Raw genomic sequence first — 21,985 nt, forward strand, 5'->3', positions numbered from 1 at the left:
TGCTACAAAATCAACTTATGAAATTCACCACTTAATTCTCAGCAAGTTGTCCTACACAAGATCACCAAAATGCATAAACAAACTTTACCTATACTAGATTCTAATATTAAGAACCTTAATTCCCATGCAATGAAGATAACTACTCTTAAACACCTGACGAGGTTAAAAGAATCCTCCTATGGATGTGGAACCTTTCAGGTAACACCCCTGACGAACTTGAGTTATCTCGACTAGTGTAACATATTCACGTAAAACAAAAGAGTGTGTGGTCCTTGAGCCAATAAAATATGTCCGTCACTACCAAGCATAGATAATGTATCTGTCACAACATCAGAGTGATCTCCGAATTGATCATAGCATATACCTTACCTCTAGTAAATTGTCATCCCTTCTGACCTCTGCCTTTGGCTGTGGACGAAGACCGTTGTCCAATGTTGGTAGAATTTCTTGAAGTCTGGCCTGTTTATGTATCATATACTTTGTGCCCATCAATCAGTTGAAATTGTGCACCCGGTCGTAAAGCTTTAGCATGACCATATTCTCGATAAGGTTAATCATTTTTAAAGTGTTCTGACTGCTTGTAATGAAAGCATGATCCATCCCATTGGCACTACCCATCATGAAACCTGCCACATAAGCTACCTCGGACTGCAGATCTCTAAAAACAAAAAAACAAAAACTGCTATCGTTGTTCACTGTACATTGTCTTGAACTCTGAGTGGTGTCTCAACTTTAACCTCTTAATCTTAATAAAGGTTGAAGAACAAAGCTCAATGTGAAATGTAGTCTTAAACTATGTTCAAGGTGATGTCTCCTAGTCCTTTCATACGTCCACCACTTCCTCGAGTTTCCTTCGAGCATAACGCTAACTAATGTGACCTTGTCCTCATCCGGACATTGCATAGGATCTATGGAGCCATCACAACCAACTGCTCCAAGTCTACAAGCCTACTTAACAGAATACCTAATAAACCCACTCCTCTCGAGTGATCAAGCCAGGCGCTCGACAAGATAGTCCTCATAAGTGGGTGCATCCGTACTTTCGGCTGAAGCCTGCTGAGACCTACGTCTACCTCTGTGCGCCATAAGGAAAAAAAAAAAGAACTATTTCCACGAATAAAAGAAATGAAATCAATGTCAAGAAATAGGTTAGGAAAGTATGCAAAACAAAAGATGAGTTGCATAGCAATGCGCAACCCCGAGGAATTTAGAACCTAACGCTTTGATACCAAGCTGACAGGACCCGCCCCGGGAACCCTCCCAGGACTCTCAGGTGATCTCGCCTAGGGAAGTCCCACTGGAAAATCCCAAGAAAATATCCAATGGAACCTCACCTTAAAACGTAGATAATCAAACACCAGCATTAACATTAATATCTCAATATATATATATATATAAAAATAAGTCCACAACCGGCCTATTGTACTACAGGCCATAACTACACACATGAGTACCATGGTCTCTACTGAGTCCCATAATTAAAATCAGAGCATTCTAAGAGTGTCAACAAAGTCTATGAGTACAAATAAGTAATAAATAAGTCCAGAAGATAACAATAGGTGAAGAAAGGATAAATACGGCTGTTATAGGGGAAGGAAACAAGCGATAAGCTATGTGCGAGGTAGACTGCTACTAGCTGCCTGGCCCTAGGGGAACGAATTTAAAACAATAAAACGTGAGATAAGGAAATCTCAGTGAGTGGCATAGTATAATAGAAAAATAATGATTTATTTCTGAAAAATCTTTCTCTCAAGACCTCTCATTCCACTCGTTGAAAAGTTTTCCATTTAAAAATCATTTCACAAAATCCAAACTTGTACCCCAATTAATATCATGAAAACTGATGCTCAAAAGTATGAATGAACGATCATTGTAATATTATGAAATGTCTCAAATCAAGATATAAACATTTGAGCATACACTATAATAAATACAGTTCCACCAAATAAATATGAAAATACAGAAATCACCACAATATTTGTAAATCAACAATATATACAAACATATACCATGTACCATACGATGTACCAATCTGTAAACTGTGGGATACACCCACCTCACGATCCTCAATATATGAATGGTGTCGTGGAAATAATAAATAACAGTCGGGATGTACCTAACCTCACGGTCCTTGGCAATAATAAACCGTTGGATGATACCAACCTCACGGCACCGTGGCAATAATAATAAACCATCGGATAAACCTGACCTCACAGTCCGTGGTAATAATAGATAACCGTTGGATGAAACCAACCTCACGGCACTGTGGTAAACCCAGCATGTGGTAATATAATATAATACTGATCCAAGATATTGGCATCGCACGGTACATCAATTTAAAAATAACCAATACAGTATACATGAAACAATCTTGTAAGATTATATATATATATTTTTCCAAACGATACTGTATCATAAATCATAATTTAACATTTAAAATTCCACGCTTAATTAAATACTTCAAAATCTCAAAACGTCATTTCATACGAAAACCAGAAATACCACAGTAAAATATATTCACCATAAACCAATTTTAAGCACATAACATTATAAAATATTTGATCTTGCTTAAAATTTTATGATTTTCAATCTGGTTTCTCAAACCAAATAGTTTCCAAAATGATTTAAAACCTCAATTTAATTACCAAAATATTTAAATACCACAAGTCCATTTATGGACCCATTAAAATTGGAAATCACTTAAAATATTATCAAAAATCATATAAAATGATCACACATATATGTGGAAGCAAATATTTATATATGCATAAAACAACATTTCAATCAAATGGTATATACGTAAAATATTTAATCTACATATATATTATACTATATGTCCAAAACATTTAAAAATGTTATAACCACTCACAGTACTGTAGATGCTCATACCTGCTCCTCTATAGGATTGCCTTCAGGCTCAACTCGAATACCTGTAAAATAACAAAATATTTCTCAGGCTCCAAACAACTAAACTAGAGACACTTGTATAACCCAAATGTCTCAAAATGATTTACAGTACTACAAAATTGCATAAATTGGTCACTGGGCAGTCTAATTATACTGCATGTCCTTAGGACCCAGTACCCAAAATTAGGGATTTTTACCCAAAACCTAATATTTCAAAATCGAACCACCTAATGGGTCCTAATAATATCCAATTCACTAATTCAACTCCAATTTTAACTAAATTGACTAATTTTGTCCAAACACAGTCCCCAACTTATTCGAAAATTAACTAATTGATCCAAAAATGAAAAAAATTATCAAACGACCTCCAAAATTCACAAACTTTATATTGACAGAAAGCCCAAGAGACAAGGAACTCATCAGTATGCTCATCTTGGTCCAAAGTTTCCTTCGGTGGCCGGAAAACACTGTTGAATCATCGGTCGAACTTCTCATTGTCGGATCTTTCAAACGTTGAGGAATCTGAACAAAATAACCATAGAAATGAGCTCAGAGGGGTCGAAAATAGTGGAAAAGGTGTATGGGTTGGCCTGAAATGGCAAACAAATGAGAAAATCCGGCGACCCACCTCGCTAGCCGCTGTGGATTTTGTCGGCCCGATCTGGGCGCGTCCAGCCGCTTCTTGCCGTGAAATTTCACTGTTGAGCTTGCCTTCCTAGGTGGCTGGCACGTGTAAGTGGTGGTTGGCCGAAAATGGGCAAAACGGCGGTGACCCGGTTCGACGGTAAACGGGTTGAAACGACCCAGTTCGGACCCACGGGTCTGAGGAGAGAATTTCTCGGGTTTTGGGGAAGAAATGGGTATTTGGGCTTTATTTCCTGTTTGACACACTTACCTAGGCTGATATTAAGCCTTGAGTCACTAACAGACAAAAACTGGGGATTGGCTTGGACACTGATTTAAAACTTATGTTTAAAACTTCTCAGAACCATAACGTTTTATCTGTAACTCAGAATTTAGCGTGCTGCTAGTCTGTGAACTCGTATCGATGAGATCTATACAATGGTACCTCAGTCAAACAAAAAATATTGGCTATTGAAAAAGTCAACTTGAACCCATATATTATTCGCTTGGTCAAACTTGGTCAAACTTAGTCAATTTGGTCAAACTTGTTTAATCATGTATATTTTTTGGTACGAGGTGTTACATGCAGGGCAAATTGCCATCCCTAGGTCAGGGAACATATTGATTTGCATACCCTGTTTACTATAAAAACTAGCAATTATGATCATATATCTAATAGTAAAATATTATTTATTATTGGTAATAAGGAAGCACCAATGAAACTTGTTAAGATATTTATAATTATTTTATAAAAAAAAATTATGTGACATTAATTTACTGGCTTGTATTGAAATATACATTAAAATTTTCAACCAGTAAAATAGTATCATATTTTTTTCTTTGGTAAATAAGGTACTTTAACATTATTTGTATAATAATATTGAAATCATTAATTTGCATATACTTTTATTATCAAGACCGTCAAATTGTAACATTTTCCGTTCACTTTTATGAAGCGATAAATAAATTAATTTTTTTTTGTAATTTTTGAAATTATTTTGAGAATAAAAATTATAAAACCTTAAAAACCAAAAAAAATAAAAAATAAAATTACAAAACCTAAAAAACCAAAACTACCATTTTCTTCATCTTCTTCTATCTCTCTCTTCTTTTTCTCTCTCTCTCTATGATTTGGTTAATTATCGATGGAGAATAATCCACTAAATAATTCCTACTCCACAATGTCTTCTTCTATTTGAATTTCTAGCAATAAGTCCCACTCCACAATCTCCACTTGCCACCTTATATGAACCATCAAAATTCAGTTTAATAAGTCCTAACAGAGGTTTTTTCGATTGGGTTGGGTGTTAAACAGGAGGACCAACCTGTTCTGGCATATTCAAACCTGATTGTAATTTACCCAACTTCTAATACTCTTCATTAGCTTTGATTGCAGCCTTAAAAACTCTCAATGAATCTTGCTTAACTCCATCAAAAACCATCCAATTAAGGGCTTTCCTAATTTCTCAGCAAATCGAAGATAACAGAGCAAGAAGGTCGATATCATCATCTTTTAATTTGCAGAGTAGGTTAATACTTGTTGAGTAAATCTTTCAAATTGGTTTCCAATATTTGTGTGTGTATATATATATATATATATAAAAGTATTTACGACATTTTCAGTAATTCTTGGCTTGGAAGATGATAATCTTCCTTCTTCGGCTTTGGTATGTAGCAGCACTGTAGGAGAGAGCGAGATGCTTCGTGGACTATTGTCAGAGTCGTTAATGGCAGAGGTGTGAGAGAGGTCTCGGGCTTGGGATAGTGAAATTGCATCGCCATAGTCCGTCATTGTTGGTGTTCTTTCTTAAGAAGGAAAGGACTATATCTCTTACATAGAAGAAAGAGAGATAGAAGAAGAACAAGAAAATAGTGAGTTTTAATTTTCTAGGCTTTATAAATTTTCTTTCACTACTAGAATAGCATTGATAAATGATGGAATAAATGTGTCGTAAAAAATAAACATGACGTATTCCAATGAGTCGCCTAACATCATGTCACAAAATGCAAAGACATTTAGCGACCCATTATCAGAGTCGCCTATCCTTGAGTTTTTAGTGACTTAAATAGACATTTAAGGACTCATTATCAGAGTCGCCTATACATCAATTTTTAGCGACACATGTTACTTTTAGCGACGCATTACGTGAGTCACCGATATGAGAGTTTTTAGCAACAACCATAGACTTTTAGCGACTCATTATCAGAGTCGTCTATATTTCCATGTTTAGCGACAATACACTTTTAGCGACGCATTATTTGAGTCACCGAATTAAAGTTTTTAGCGACATAGATCGACTTTTAGCGACTCTTTATGAGAGTCTCCTTATTTGGGATTTTAGCAACACTCATTTATTTTAGCGACACATTATATAAGTCACCTATGTATGAGTTTTTAGCGACTCATTATTTCGATCCACTTATAGCGACGTATTTTCTAGTGACTGTTTTGTGTAGAATCGCTAAATAAAGATATTACAAGTGACTTATAAGTAGAGTCACCTTTTTAGCGACCATGGAGGATTTTAGCGACGTAGTTTTCATTACTTATAGCGATTCTTTATGTATTTTTAGAAAAGTCGCTAAAAATGATATTAGCGACTCTGTTTTAAGCATCGCTAGATTTGTTAGTTGCTAAAGATGGGCAAGTAAAGGTCGCCAAATATGTTGGGCGACCTTGTTTCTTGTTGATGCATCGCCCATTCGCTTTTTAATTTTTAATTTTGTGAATATTATTAAAATAGTAAAAATATAAAAATAATTGAAATACAAAAAAACTAAAACTAGCTTCATCCAGAATAATTAGAGTACAAAAATTTAAAATACATATTTTTTCTTGACAAATTAATTATCAAATAAATTTAATATTAACTCGTTGACATAATTTGTAAACTATTGTATTTTTTTTATAACAAATTTAATATTAATAAACTTTCAAGAATGCATACTCATTGAGATGGAAGTTGACGTCCTCTTATTGACGATATTACACTTTCATATTGCATATGGAAATATTAAAAAAGTTATTAACACTTATGCAAAATAAATAAAATATTAATCATTATTAAATTTATAATTTAGTAAATGAAAATTTAAAGAATATTAGCATCGTTCTTAAGATTTAACGAGACCCATTTCTCCTAATTAAAAGTGGAAAACACATAATGAAGTGGTTCAAAAAAATAATTAAATGAATAATAATAAATGTTACAAATATTACTTAAAACACAAGTTAATAAATATACTTACCAATTTATTTAGAAGATATTGTTTATCTATATCCCCTTACATTCATTACAAACATAGCTACTCTCATATTCATCTTCATTATCATTTTTATCGATACTTGACAACTATATGACAAATGGATTGTGAGCTATAGTAGTATCTCCAAGAAAATCTTCTTCAACAAAAGTACGATGTTGTGGTGAAGTTAAAACAACAGACCATCTCGAATCAAGTTGATCTTCAACATAAAATACTTGTTGAACTTAGCAAAACAATGTCAATCAATATCACAAACAAAATTTCTACAAAAGCCAGATTAATAAAACCCAACGAACCTAACCTGCGTTTAAAATGAAAAAAAAAAAAACCAACCCACCACATGTCTCCGCCAACCACAAAGAAAAAAGAAACTCACCTAAACGATGGAGATAAAGAAAGAAGAAACCCAGAAAATCACGCAACGCAGAGAAATCTAGCTTGTGAAGTCCCACATCGGTTGGAAAGGGGAACAAAACACTCCATATAAGCGGGTGTGGATACCTTTCCCATGCGACGTGTTTTGACAAAACCGTGCGGGCTGGGTCCAAAGCGGACAATATTGCATGCGGGTGGACTGGGCTGTTACAGTTGGTATAAGAGCTAGTACCCGGATCGGTGTGCCAGTGAGGATGCTTGGCCCCAAAGGGGGAGGACTGTAAAGTCCCATATCGGTTGGAAATGGGAACGAAACACTCCATATAAGTGGGTGTGGATACCTTTCCCTTGCGACGCATTTGACAAAACCGTGCGAGCTGGGCCCAAAGCAGACAATATCGCATGCGGATTGACTGAGCTGTTACAGTAATTTTTAAATTTTGTTCCCCTAAAAAAAAATTAAAAAACAATTGTGAGATCCCACATCGGTTGGAAAGAAGAACGAAGTATGCCTTAGAAGAAGGTGTGGATACCTTTCCCTTGCGACGCTTTTTGACAAAACCGTGCGGGCTAGGCCAAAACGGACAATATTATATGCGGGTGGACTGGGCTGTTACACAGCTTCCCTACCGACGACAACATAGACAAATAAAAAATGAAACCCGAAATATCTCACTCTTCAAGTCTTTCGTAGATTTTTTTCAAATCTAATATCTATTAGATAGTGTACTTGATGTAGTTTTAAAAAAGAAAAGGGATTTAAAGGCGCACGTAAAAATTTTAAAACGCGCCAAAAATTTTGAAAAAATGGCAAAAACGTGCTTTTTCTCTCAATTTCATTTTTTTTCTTTGATTAATTTTTTAGTTTTCATCTACAAATAAAAATTGAAAATATTTCTTAAAAATGTGAACCAAAATATCGAAGATTGTTGTTTATTTTTCTATTTTTCAAGTACACATTTATTCTTTATAAAATTTGCATGTCTTTTAAAATTTTTGTTTTTTCTAATTGAGAGAACAGGCAACACATTCTCTTCAAGAAGGGTCACCTGTTCTTGAATTGTGGGATCAAGCGATGCATTATGGTCGAAAAGCGTCGCCTGTTCCAATTTTTATATTTTCTTTATAATCTTTGAAGAGTTTTTTAATTGTTCATCTATAAATATATTCATGTATCAATCCAACAAACATAAATTCCATTTATCTAAAAACAAAAAATAGTTTTGTCAATGTTCTTATCAATTATTCACATATATGTGTACAGACAAGATGCAGAATATCTCAAGACCTAATTTTGAGATAGGGTATTGAATATAGAATTCTAATTCAACAAGCATTTATTGACTAATTTATCTACATAAGTATGTTAAATGGGCTTAACTTTCATGTGTTTATGGTCAAAGATAGCTTACTTGTTTTTAAAAATTAAAAGTCTATTAAATTGCTTTTTCTTTAAAAAAAAATAAGAAAATTGAAGGAACAGGCATCGTAATTCCATTAAAACGCGTCGCCTATTCCATGTTTTATTATTATTTTTTTAATCTTTAATTAGTTTTGTTGATTGCTCATCTACAAATTAAAAAAAAACATATTTGCAAAATTAAAAAAATTACTAAAAACAACTTTCAAATTCAAAAAAAGTTAAAAATTGGTTAAGTGAAAAGGCAACCCAATTGTTGCAAATGCGTTGCCTTTTCATTTATTTGGTGACTCTTTGTTAAAAGAATGCGTCGCTTAAAACTATATTAGCTAGTTCTTGTTGTATTATTACGTTCAAGTCATTTCGCCTGGTGGTGTGGTGATTCCTTCAAAGTGTAAAAGGTCCTGGATTCAATTTTTGTTTTTTAGTCAATCTAATTTTATTTCAACTACAAATAACCAGTGAAAATATTAAAGCAACATAACTATGGTAGTTTTTTTTTTTTTTTTAATCAATCTAATTTTATTTCAACTACAAATAACCAATGAAAATATTAGAGCAACATAATTAAGCTCTTTTTTTTTTCTTTTTTTTTTTTTAGATTTTCGTAACAGGCGACGCACAATGAAGATTATGTGTCTCTTGTTCTCCCTTTTTTTTTTTTTTGGGTTCTTTTAGTCAATCTAATTTTATTTCAACTACAAATAATCAGTGAAAATATTAGAGTAACATAACTGAGCTAGTTTTTTTTTTTTTTTTTGTTCTTTTAGTTAATCTAATTTTATTTCAACTACAAATAACTAGTGAAAATATTAGAGCAACATAACTGAGCTTCCTTTTTTTTTTTTTTTAAGATTTTCGTAACAGGGGACGCACAATGAAGATTGTGTGTCGCCTGTTCTCTTTTTTTTTTGTGATACTTTTAGTTAATCTAATTTTATTTCAACTACAAATAACTAGTGAAAATATTACAGCAACATAATTGAGCTCTTTTTATTTGACGCACAATGAAGATTGTGTGTCGCCTGTTCTCCTTTTTTTTTTTTTTTGGTTTTTTTAGTTAATCTAATTTTATTTGAACTACAAATAACTAGTGAAAATATTAGAGTAACATAACTAAGTTTCTTTTTTTATTTTTTTTATTTTTATAGATTTTGGTAACGGGTGATGCACAATGAAGTGTTGCCTATTCTTTTTTTTTTTTTTTGGTTCTTTTAGTCAATCTAATTTTATTTCAACTACAAATAACCTGTGAAAATATTAGAGCAACATAACTGAGCTATTTTTTTTTTTTAAAGATTTTGGTAATAGGCGACCACAATGAAGATTGTGTGTCACCTGTTCTCCTTTTTATTTATTTATTTTTTGGTTCTTTTAGTCAATCTAATTTTATTTCAACTATAAATAACCAGTGAAAATATTAGAGCAATATAACTAAGCTCCTTTTTTTTTTTTTTTTTTTTTTTTTTAAAGATTTTGGTAACAGGCGACGCACAATGAAGATTGTGTGTCGCCTGTTCTCTTTTTTTTTTTTGGATTCTTTTAGTTAATCTAATTTTATTTCAACTACAAAGAACCAATGAAAATGTTAGAGCAACATAATTGAGCTCCTTTTTTTTTTTTAATTAAGATTTTGGTAACAGGCGATGCACAATGAAGATTGTATGTCGATTGTTCTCTTTTTTTTTCTTTTTTTTTTTTGGTTTTTTTAGTCAATCTAATTTTATTTCAACTACAAATAACCAGTGAAAATATTACATTAACATAACTGAGCTGATTTTTTTTTTTTTGGGACCACATGTGCTAATATATTTATAATAATAAATGTATTTTTTTCAAAATAAAATAAATAGTGTATTAATATTTGAATGCGCAGCGGATAGTGAGACAAGGAAATAAGTAGCTATTTTATTTGTATGGTCTTCGTAATTGTTTTTTATCTTCTGCATTTTCTTAAACAAATCTTATTTTGACCTTTGTACAGGCATGACCAAATTCTTCTTACCTGAAATGTTTCTTTTTCGTTAATCTTACGTTAAAATGTACCAACAATTTATGACATCACTGCCATATTACTTAAGTTTTTTCTTTTTTTTCATTAATTATGTTTTTCCCTAGAGAAACTATATTTAGGTAATACTTTGTAGGATATAGAATATATTAAAATGTTTTTTAATTACTTTTAACATCGTTTTCTACAATGTAAGATTTGTAAGAAAAACTCAAAGACAAAATACTAATGCAAAGGATATTTACATATGATAAAAAATATATTTTTATTTTATTTTATATAGACATTTTCTTTGGCAGTAGGATAGCAGGTTATTTAGCATTAGCAAATAGGGCGGTGTGCAAGTCTTCTTCTCACCAAACTTGTCAAGTGGTTTTGGGACGTAAAGCATAACTTAGTGGCACTGGTATATCATATGATACATTATGTGTCTTTGTTTTTATATATACTTATATATATATATATATATATATATATTGATATGTGTTGGTGTACTATACCATACTGGGATAGCAACCATGTAATACTCCGATCTGAGAAAATGCTTAGGATATGAACTTTTGACACTACTCGAAAATTGATATCCAGCGACACTCACTTAGCGACGCTACGAGACAAACGCATCTGAAAAAACAAAACTGTTACTCTGAGGTTAATGCGTTTGTAAAAATTCAATAAATATACGACGCATTAAAAAACTATCGATCTCGAAAGGTCGCTAAAAACAAAAAACATGTGACATATCCGTTAAGGGTCGCTGAATGTAGAGCTGATCAGAATCGCCATTAATACTGCTTGTATATTTTATCTGAATTGAATTGTACGTTTAAATGCTACTCATGAAAAATGAATACCAACCACTAATCTATATTTACATAATAATAAAATTTAATTATACAAGGTTGGTTTTCAATTATATAATTTTTCTTGTATAGCTTATTCTTGCAAATCTCTTAAATAGTATTTTTTTTATTTCAACTATAAATAACCAACAAAAATATTAGAACAACATAACTGAGCTGGTTTTTTTGTTTTTTTTTTGTGTTTTTTTTAATAGAGGTAATAGGTGACGCACTATTTAGATTGTGCATCGCCTGTTACCTTCCCTTTAACAGGCGACGCACTATTTAGATTGTGCGTCACCTGTTCACTCCTATCTTTTTTTTTTTTTTTTTTAGTTCTTTTAATCAATCTAATTTTATTTCAATAACAAATAAACAGTAAAAATATTAGAGTAACATAACCGAGCAGTTTTTATTTTTTATTTTTTATTATATATGTTACAGGCGACGCATTAATTAGATTGTGCGTCGCCTGTTCTCTTCCCTTTACTTTCTAATTTTTTTTTAGTTTTTTTAAATAATCTAATTTTATTTCAACAAATAATCAGTAAAAATATTAAACCGACAAAAATGAGCTTTTTTTATTTTTTTATTTTTTTTATATATCTATTTAGTTAACAGGCGATGCACTATATAGATTGTGCGTCGCCTGTTCTTTCCTCCCCTTTTTTTTAGTTTTTTTAATTAATCTAATTTTAATTCAACAACAAATAACCCATAAAAATATTAGAGCAACATAATTGAGCTGGTTTTGTTTTGTTTTTTTTTTTTTGTTAAATGTGTAACAGGCGACGCACCAATAAGATTGTGCGTCGCCTGTTCTCTCTTCATATTTTTTTTTAGATCTTTTAATCAATCTAATTTTATTTCAATAATAAATAACCAGTGAAAATATTAGTGCACCAATACTAAGCTTTTTTTTATTTATTTTATTTTTTATATATAGTTAACAGACGAGGCACCAATAAGATTGTGCGTTGTTTGTTCTCTCTTCACTTTTTTGTTTTAGATCTTTTAATCCGTTTAATTTTATTTCAATAAAAAATAACTAGTAAAAATATTAGTGCGCTAAAACTGAGCTATTTTATATATATATATATATATAGTTAACAGACGACGCACTATTTAGATTGAGCGTCGCCTGTTCTCTCCTCATTTATTTTTTTTAGTTCTGTTAATAAATCTAATTTTATTTCAATAAAAAATAACTATTTAGTTAACAGGCGATGCACTATTTAGATTGTGCTTCGCCTGTTCTCTCCTCACCCTTTTTTTTTTAGTTATTTTAATCAATCTAATTTTATTTCAGCAACAAATAACCAGTAAAAATATTAGAGTGCCAAACTGAGCTTTTTTATTTTTTTATTTTTTTAATATAGTTAACAGGCGATGTACTATTTAGATTGTGCGTCACCTGTTCTCTTTTTAAGTTTTTTTTATTTTATTTTTTTTATACAGTTAACAGGCGACACTATTTAGAATTTGCATCGCCTATTCTCTCCTCATCTTTTTTTTTTTAGTTCTTTTAATAAATCTAATTTTATTTTAACAAAAAATAATCAATAAAAATATTAGAGCGCCAAAACTGAGCTTTTTTTTTTTTTTTAATATAGTTAACAGGCGACGCATCATTCTTCAACAAATGCATCGCCTTTTCTTTTTTTTTTTTTTCAATTTTTTTGTTTAAACATTTAGAAACCCATAAAAAAATAAAATCAAAATAGGACCATGACAAAAATTGAACCCAGGATCTCCTACTTCTCAAAAAATCACCACACCATCAAGCCAAATGACCTGTATACACTAATATAATAAAAATTAGCTAACATAATGTTAGGCGACGCATTATTTAAAGAATACATCACCAAATAGATGAAAAGGCGACGCATTCTTCAACAAATGCATTGCCTTTTTTTTTTTCCAATTTTTTTGTTTAAACATTTAGAAACCCATAAAAAAAAAATTAAAATAAGGCCATGACAAGAATTGAACCCATGACCTTCTACACACTCAAAAAATCACCACAGCACCAGGCCAAATGACTTGGATGTAATAATACAATGAAAACTATCTAATATAGTGCTAGGCGATGCATTATTTAAAGAATGCGTCGCCAAATAAATGAACAGGCGACGCATTCTTCAACAAATGCGTCGCCTTTTCTTTTTTTTTTTAATTTTTTTATTTAAACATTTAGAAACCCATAAAAAAAATAAAATCAAAATAGAACCATGACAAGAATTGAACCCAGGACCTCCTACACACTCAAGAAATCACCACACCACCAGGCCAATTGACTTGGATGTAATAATACAACAAGAACTATCTAATATAGTGTTAGGCGACGTATTATTTAAAGAATGCGTCGCCAAATAGATGAACAGATGATGCGACCTCCGATACTCTCAAGAAATCACCATACCACCAAACCAAATGACTTGTATATACCAATACAACAAAAACTAGCTAATATAGTGTTAGACGATGCATTATTTAAAGAATGCGTCACCAAATAGATGAACAGGCGATGCATTCTTCAATAAATGCGTCTCCTTTTCTTTTCTTTTTTTCAATTTTTTTTAAACATTTAGAAACCCATAAAAAAAATAAAATCAAAATAGGACCATAACAAGAATTGAACCCAGGACCTCCTACACTCTCAAAAAATCACCACACCACCAGGCCAAATCACTTGGATGTAATAATACAACAAGAACTAGTTAATATAGTTTTAGGTGACGCAGTCTTTTAAGAAAAAGTCTCTAAATAGATGAAAAGGTGACGCATTTGTTAACAACTGCGTCGCCGTTTCACCTAACCAATTTTTAACTTTTTTTTCAATTTGAAAGTTGTTTTTAGTAATTTTTTAATTTTGCAAATAGGCTTTTTTTTTTTAATTTGTAGATAAGCAATCAACAAAACTAATTAAAGATTTAAAAAAACATGGAATAGGTGACGCGTTTTAATGAAATTGCGTCGCCTGTTCCTTCAATTATTTTTTATTTTTTTTTTAAAAAAGCAATTTTTTAGACTTTCAATTTTTAAAAACAAGTAAACTATCATTGACCACAACCACATGAAAGTTAAGCGCATTTAACATACTTATGTAGATAAATTGGTCAATAAATGCTTGTTGAATTAGAGTTTTATATTCGGTATCCTATCTCAAATTAGGTCTTGAGATATTTTGTGTCTCGTCTATACACATATATGTGAATAACTGAGAAGAGCATTGACAAAACTATTTTTTCTTTTTAGATCAATGGAATTTATGTTCATTGGATTACTACATGAATATATTTATTGATGAACAATTAAAAAATTATTTAAAGATTATAAAGAAAATATAAAAAACATTCAAGATGCGTTGCTTGATCCCAACATTCAAGAACAGGCGACCCTTCATGAAGAGAATGCATTGCTTGTTCTCTCAATTAAAATAAATAAAAATTTTGAAAGACATGCAAATTTTATAAAGAATAAAGGTATACTTGAAAAACAGAAAAATAAATAGCAATCTTCGATATTTTGCTTCGCATTTTTAAGAAATATTTTCAGTTTTTATTTATAGATAAAAAATAAAAAATTAATCAAAGAAAAAAAATGCAATTGGGAGAAAAGGCTCATTTTTGCCATTTTTTGAAAATTTTTGGCGCGTTTTAAAATTTTTATGTGCTCCTTTGAATCCCTTTTTCCTTTTTAAAACTACATCAAGTACACTACCTAATAGATATTAGATTTGGAAGCAATCTAAGAGAGACTTGAAGAGTGAGATATTTCGGGTTTCATTTTTTATTTGCCTATGTTGTCGTCAGCCGGGAAGCTGGATTTCTCTGTGTCGCCCTTGTGATTTTCTAGGTTTCTTCTTTCTTTGTCTCCATCATTTAGGTGAGTTTCTCTTTTCTTTGTGGTTGGCGGAGACATGAGGTGGGTTGTTTTTTTTTTCATTTTAACTACAGGTTAGGTTTGTTGGGTTTTATTAATCTTGCTTTTGTAGAAATTTTGTTTGTGATATTGCTTGACATTGTTTTATTAAGTTCAACAAGTATTTTATGTTGAAGATCAACTTGATTCAAGATGATCTATTGTTTTAACTTCACCACAACATCGTATTTTTGTTGAAGAAGATGTTCTTGGAGATACTACGATAACTTACAATCCATTTGTTATATAGTTGCCAGGTATCGATGAAAATGATAATGAGGATGAATGTGAGAGTGACTATGTTTGTAATGATTGTGAGGGAAGAAATGTGCATCGTCAAATCTTAAGAACAATGGTAATATTCTTTAAATTTTCATTTACTAAATTACAAATTTAATAGTGATTAATATTTTACTTGTTTTGCATAAGTGTTAATAACTTTTTTAATTTTTTCATATGCAGTATGAGGGTGTAATATCGTCAACAAGAGGATGTCAACTTCCATCTTAATGAGTATGCATTCATGGAAGTTTAATTAATATTAAATTTGTTATGAAAAATACAATAACTTATAAATTATGTAAAAATATGCAATGAGATGATATTTAATTTATTTGATAATTAATTTGTTATGACAAAATATTTATTTTAAATTTTTGTATTCTAATTATTTTGGATGAGCTAGTTTTTTTTTTTTGTATTTTAATTATTTTAATTATTTTTATTATTTTAATCACTTTTCACAAAATTTAAAAAAATTAAAAAAAAAAAGAAGGGGCGACGCATTAACAAATAATACGTCGCATTAATGCGTCGCTAAATAGGTGACTCATTAGCGACTAATATATTTAGCGACGTTATATGAAACAGTCGCTAACATATTTTTAGCGACATTGTTATGAAGCGTTGCTAAATAATGCATCGTTATAAGTGGATTGATAGAATGCGTTGCTAAAAGTCAATATGCGTCGCTAAAAGCTAAAAGATAGGCGACTTTCATACAGTGTCACTTGTTATCTTATGGATTTAGCGACAGGACGTTAGACGACGCCGTGCGATACGTCGTTGTTTATTTTGTGCGACGCATTTATTGCATCATATATGCGATTCTAGTAGTGTGATCAAGTTTGATCAGGGTTAACAAAGTGGGATTTGAAGTTGACTTTTTACTAGTATGTGTTCTGAATTTGACCCTTGTACGATGACGAATGATTCATCGATAAGAATTCATAAACTAACGACATATCTTATTTATGGCCAGCATAATGTTTGATTCAAATTAATTAAATGAGATCCGAGGTTGACTTTTTATTTAGTCTAGATTCAATATTAATAGGTATACCGTTGTATAGAGCTCATTAATATGGATTTATAGACTAGCAACATATCAAATTTTGAATTATGATTAGAAAGTTATAATAAATAAACATTTGAAAGCATTTTGGTAATTTTATAAGATTGGCGACAAATCAAATTTTGAATTATGATTTGAAAGTTATAATAAGTAAACATTTGAGAGCATTTTGGTAATTTCATAAGTGGGTAAACTTAATTTTGAAAATTGATTTTAAAGCCTGAAAAAAAAAATTATTTACTATTATTATTTTGATATGTAAATTACAAATACATGGTGGAGATTTTAAGTGTACATATATATACATACATATATTATTTTGAAATTTAAGGATTATTTTTCTTTTAACTAAAGGTTGGTTTTAAAGGGAGAAAAAAAAAAAAAAAAAAAAAACGGAGGAACACACGACTCCTCTTCTTCTTCAGCCAGCAATCCGACGCCATGCTAAACTCACGCACACCGGACTTCCACCTTGAAATCATGCCAATTTCTACACCGTTTCAACACACCGCCACCTCAGCCACCAATTCCAGGCTACCAGCAACCCAATCACGGAAAGATCACTCTGATTGACCACGTGACGCGCCAGGGAAAACTTGAACTCCGGCGATCACTATTTTGGTTCAATTACCGGAAATCAGTGGTTCTCAGGCCTTGGGGCCGACCTTTTCTATCATTATTGGACCTCCTGGGCTCGAATCCGAGATCGGATTGGCTCAAAACTTGCTCGTTTGCAAAGTACAAAGGAGCCCACATTGATAGCAACTTTCAGGCGACGATTACGGTCACCGGCGGCTACCGTTGAGCAAAGTGAGCTTCCAAACTTGTTACTCTGATATATAGATTGCCTACGATTGTTGGGTGTTTAGGATTTTACCGTCGTGGGAGCTAGATTATTGCAAGTTTGGTTAATAATGGGTAGCGTCTTTGTCTGTGTATTTATGAAATGGTTTTGTGAAGATTAAACTCTTTATAAGGTCAGTTACTCAAGTTTATGAGTAATGAATATGGAAATTGAGCTTTGTGGTGGTAATGAACTGGTATCTAATTGAGGCATAGAGAGTTTTGTGTTGGTAGTGAACTAGTATCTAATTGAGGCATGGAGATTCGATGTTTGGGTAATGTTGATAATTTATAATGAATGCTTTGGTATGTGAATTTGAATTGGTAGTAAGTTAACTTTGTAGATGAATTATGTTCTGGTGGTTGGAGCTGTGTAGGCCAAATTTAAAGTAATTTAGGGAAAGGAAATAGCTTCGTTAAGGTTGGTTTTGGTTAATGAAATTGTTGGTAAAGTTGTTGAGTTGAAATTGTGGGACTGTAACACATTCATTTTAAAGGGCAACGGCTGTCTTTGTATTGTGAAGTAGATTTCTGGAAAATTTCGTTTGAGGTTGGGTTGGTTTGAATGGAGATTTATGTGGTTTTGAAACTGGTTGATTGGATATGTTGTCAGATGGTTGTAGTAAGCTGGAAATTAAGTTTTGGTAAGTTAACTTGATGGTTTAACTGAGTGGCTGCCAAAATTAAGGTGTTTTTTTTTAAAAAGTTAATGGTTATGCATTTGAAAGTGGGAGTTAAAGTCTATGAGTTGAAATTGTTGAATCATGGGAATAATTTAGCCAATGACAATAGCAATTCTTGATCTTGAGGGTCTTAAAGGAACACTATATAGGGGTCCTCGAGGAGCACGTAAACCGAATTTAACGTAGAAGCGGCAGGTTTTGTGAGTGGGTTATATAAATATATATATATATATATGTATTTTTTAATTATTTGAATGTATTTTGAGTACTCCTCATGACTGTTTATAGAAGTTTAGTGCTACATATATAATCATTTAGAAGTTGGAAAAAGAAACGTATAAGTGCTAGAATTTGTTACGTGCCCAATAGATATATATATATATATATATACACGGAACTTATATATATATATATATATATATCTATATATATGTATATAACCTTGCACGCCTATATATCTGATAGATTTTTATACTTTTGGAACAAAGGGTATATAATTATGTTTTTATGGAATTGTCATTTTAAGTTTCATGATTATATCTTGATTAAGCATGTTTTAAAGTCTTGTAAGTGATAATATGATACCACTACTTTAGCTTATGAGAATGATTTTGTTGGACTTCGTATGTTTGGCTTTGGGTTGGTATTGAAATTAGAGTATTGTTTATATAATTTTTTTTATTTTGAAATGTCTCAATGACTTAGAGTGATTATTCTTCTCTGTGTGTGTACATATATAGATTTATGGTATTTTGATGCGAATGGTTTATTCTCCTAAAATAATTCTGGGACTCTGTTAAAAATTTATTTTCTATTATAGAATTTTAGAATTTTTGTGATAATATCATGCTTGTATGTATGTATACACATATATATGTGTGTTTAGATAAATATTTGTATATATATATATATATATATATATATATGTATAGGGCGTTGTTATGGTACGGATCCCTATCAAAGCCGAGCTTTGGTGTGTCTATGTAACAGCAAAACCAACGCTTCTTTTTAAAAGCGTCGACTTTGATGCGGATCCGCATGCGGACCGACCGAACCATAGCAAAGCCCCCATATATATATATATATATATATTTGTTAAAGGATTTTACCTTTTTATACGTACGAAAATGGTTTATAAATTGTGACTAATCGTAGGTTTGATTTTATATTAAAATTGGTCATTTTTTTTCTCTTAACATTGTTTGTGGGTTAATAATTATCTATTATTAAATTTGACTTTAACATGATATGTATATATTGAGATTATGTACCATATAAATATATAAGTATGTATATACAAATATATATATTATGGCTATGATTTTTTTGCAAGATTATTTGTTTATGTTTAATTATATTTAATTTAATTTAATTTGTTTACTTATTTATTCAATTATATTTTTATTTATGATTTTAAAAATGAGATTGTGTGGCTTTTATACGCATCATCCAATACTGGTGTTTTACACTGCTATGTTATGGATTAGCGCTCAAGTTATATTTAGTCATCCTTTGTGATCTATGGTGAGAGAGGGTAGTGAGATATTTTGCGATGATAGAATAAACCTTTTCCTTATTATTGAAGAACAGTAGGTTTTGCCATTTCTATAAATACTAAGAAGATCAAGGGTAGATAGATATTTCTATGGTGATAACCACCCCTTTTGGCCGTAGGATGGTTGGTTATTTAACACCGGTACCATTAGGATTATAATAGGGCTGTGTACATGTCATTTTCTTTTTTTCCCATCTGTCAAGTGGTGTTTAGGCTTCAAGCATCACTTGGCAGAACTGGTATATTGTATAGAGCATTAGTTTTTTTTTTTAATTTTTTTTTAATTTTTTATGTATATATATATTATGTTATATTATGGTGTACCACACCGTATTAGGACAACAACCTGACTTTGCTCACAAATGATCTAGTATCTTATTTTTGCTGTCTACGAGATCATTGGATTAGATGGCTATTACAAACACATCTAATCATATTGGTAGTATAATACCCAGATATTTGATATCATGAAATCATTTATTAGTATACTGTATGGTACATCGTGTATATTTTGGTCTCGAGTGTGTGAGTTATGTAATATATTTATCAGTTTTAATTCTATTTTACCTATTTATTATTATTATTGTTGTTGTTGTTGTTGTTGTCAATTGAAAAATTACTGTATTTGTCTGAATTGATGATTTGATAGGTTTGGAGTTATTACAGCCTTCGGACAGATATTGTAGCCTTCGGGCAAGTATATTAGCCTCCGGATAGATATTATAGTTTTAGGGCAAGAGTGTTAGCCTTTGGACGGCTATTGCATTCTTGGGCAGATTATCCAAATTCTGCAAGAGGTTGTGTACAGATATGTTGATATATATATATATATATATATATATTTACATTGGTTTTGGATAGTAGTGATATTATCGGAGTTACTGTTAATACCTTAATCATTCAATTTAAAGTATTGTACCTTTATATGCCTTTTCTTAAATATAATTTATTTCATTAAAAGTTGTCTTATAATTTATCAAGTATTAGCAGTACAATTTGATTTTATATATTTTCTAAATGTTAAAGGGATAGACTGAATAATTTAGGATCTAGGACTTAGATTGTATTGTTACTATTATTATTATTTTTATTCTATCTACATTTATATGTTTGGTATATTCATGAAGTGTTGTAGAAATATGAGATGGTAATATGTGGGAAGTGTGGATGGTCATGAGATATAAAAATATGTATTTTCTGTGTTGAGTAAAAACTTAGGAAAAATCAAATCTATTAAGGGTCTAAGTAGTAAACTCTGGAAGGAGTCCCGATACCTATAAATGTATTACAATTTATTAATTATTTTGTATATCTATATTCCTATGCTATTATTATCGAAGTTATGTAAATTTGTAGAAACTTATAATAGGGTAGAGGAATAAGGTGAATGTATATTATCGGAGTGAATTTTATGTGCACAGAATATTTGGGAAGTTTAGTTTACAGAGGAGATGTCGGATTTTGTGTAAGATTTCTGGTAGGATTTCCCTTAGTTGGGTCCATTTTAGGACTTTGACAGGTACCTCATAAAGGGTCCTAAAAAACCAAGTTAAACTCATGGATATGCTAGTATCACATTTTTGCTACCTACAAGATCAGCGGGGTGGATGACCATTATTGGCAACCACCCTTTGTTGTACTGATAGTAGTATATTTATGATCAGCTAACATCATGAGATCGTGCTTTGGTACGTCATATGGTACATCAAGTGTATTAGTTTTCGAATAGGTATTGTAGCTTTGAGATAGATGTATTAACTTCAGGTAGGTATTGCAGTTTTCAGACATGAGTACTAGCCTTCGAGCAGGTATATTAAGTCTTGAGCAAGTATTGTAGCCTTCAGGTAGGAGTACTAATCTTTAGATAGGTATTTCAGTCTTCGGATAGTTATCATAGCCTTTGAACAAGTGTATTAGCTTTCAAGTAGATATTGCAGCTTTCAGATATGAGTATTAGCCTTCGAGCAAGTATTGTAGTCTTCTTGCAAGTACTTCAGCCTTCAAGCAGATGTAGTAGCCTTCAGATAGTCATTCAGGCAGGAGTACTAGCCTTTGGGTAGGTACTTTAGTCTTCGAACAAGTATCATAGCTTTTGGATAGATGTATTAGTCTTTGGATAGATATTGCAACCATCATACAAGAGTACTAGCCTATCGTAGCATTTGGACAAGTGTATTAGC

Source organism: Ziziphus jujuba, chromosome 2, assembly GCF_031755915.1.
Source record: "Ziziphus jujuba cultivar Dongzao chromosome 2, ASM3175591v1".
Classification (NCBI taxonomy): domain Eukaryota; kingdom Viridiplantae; phylum Streptophyta; class Magnoliopsida; order Rosales; family Rhamnaceae; genus Ziziphus; species Ziziphus jujuba.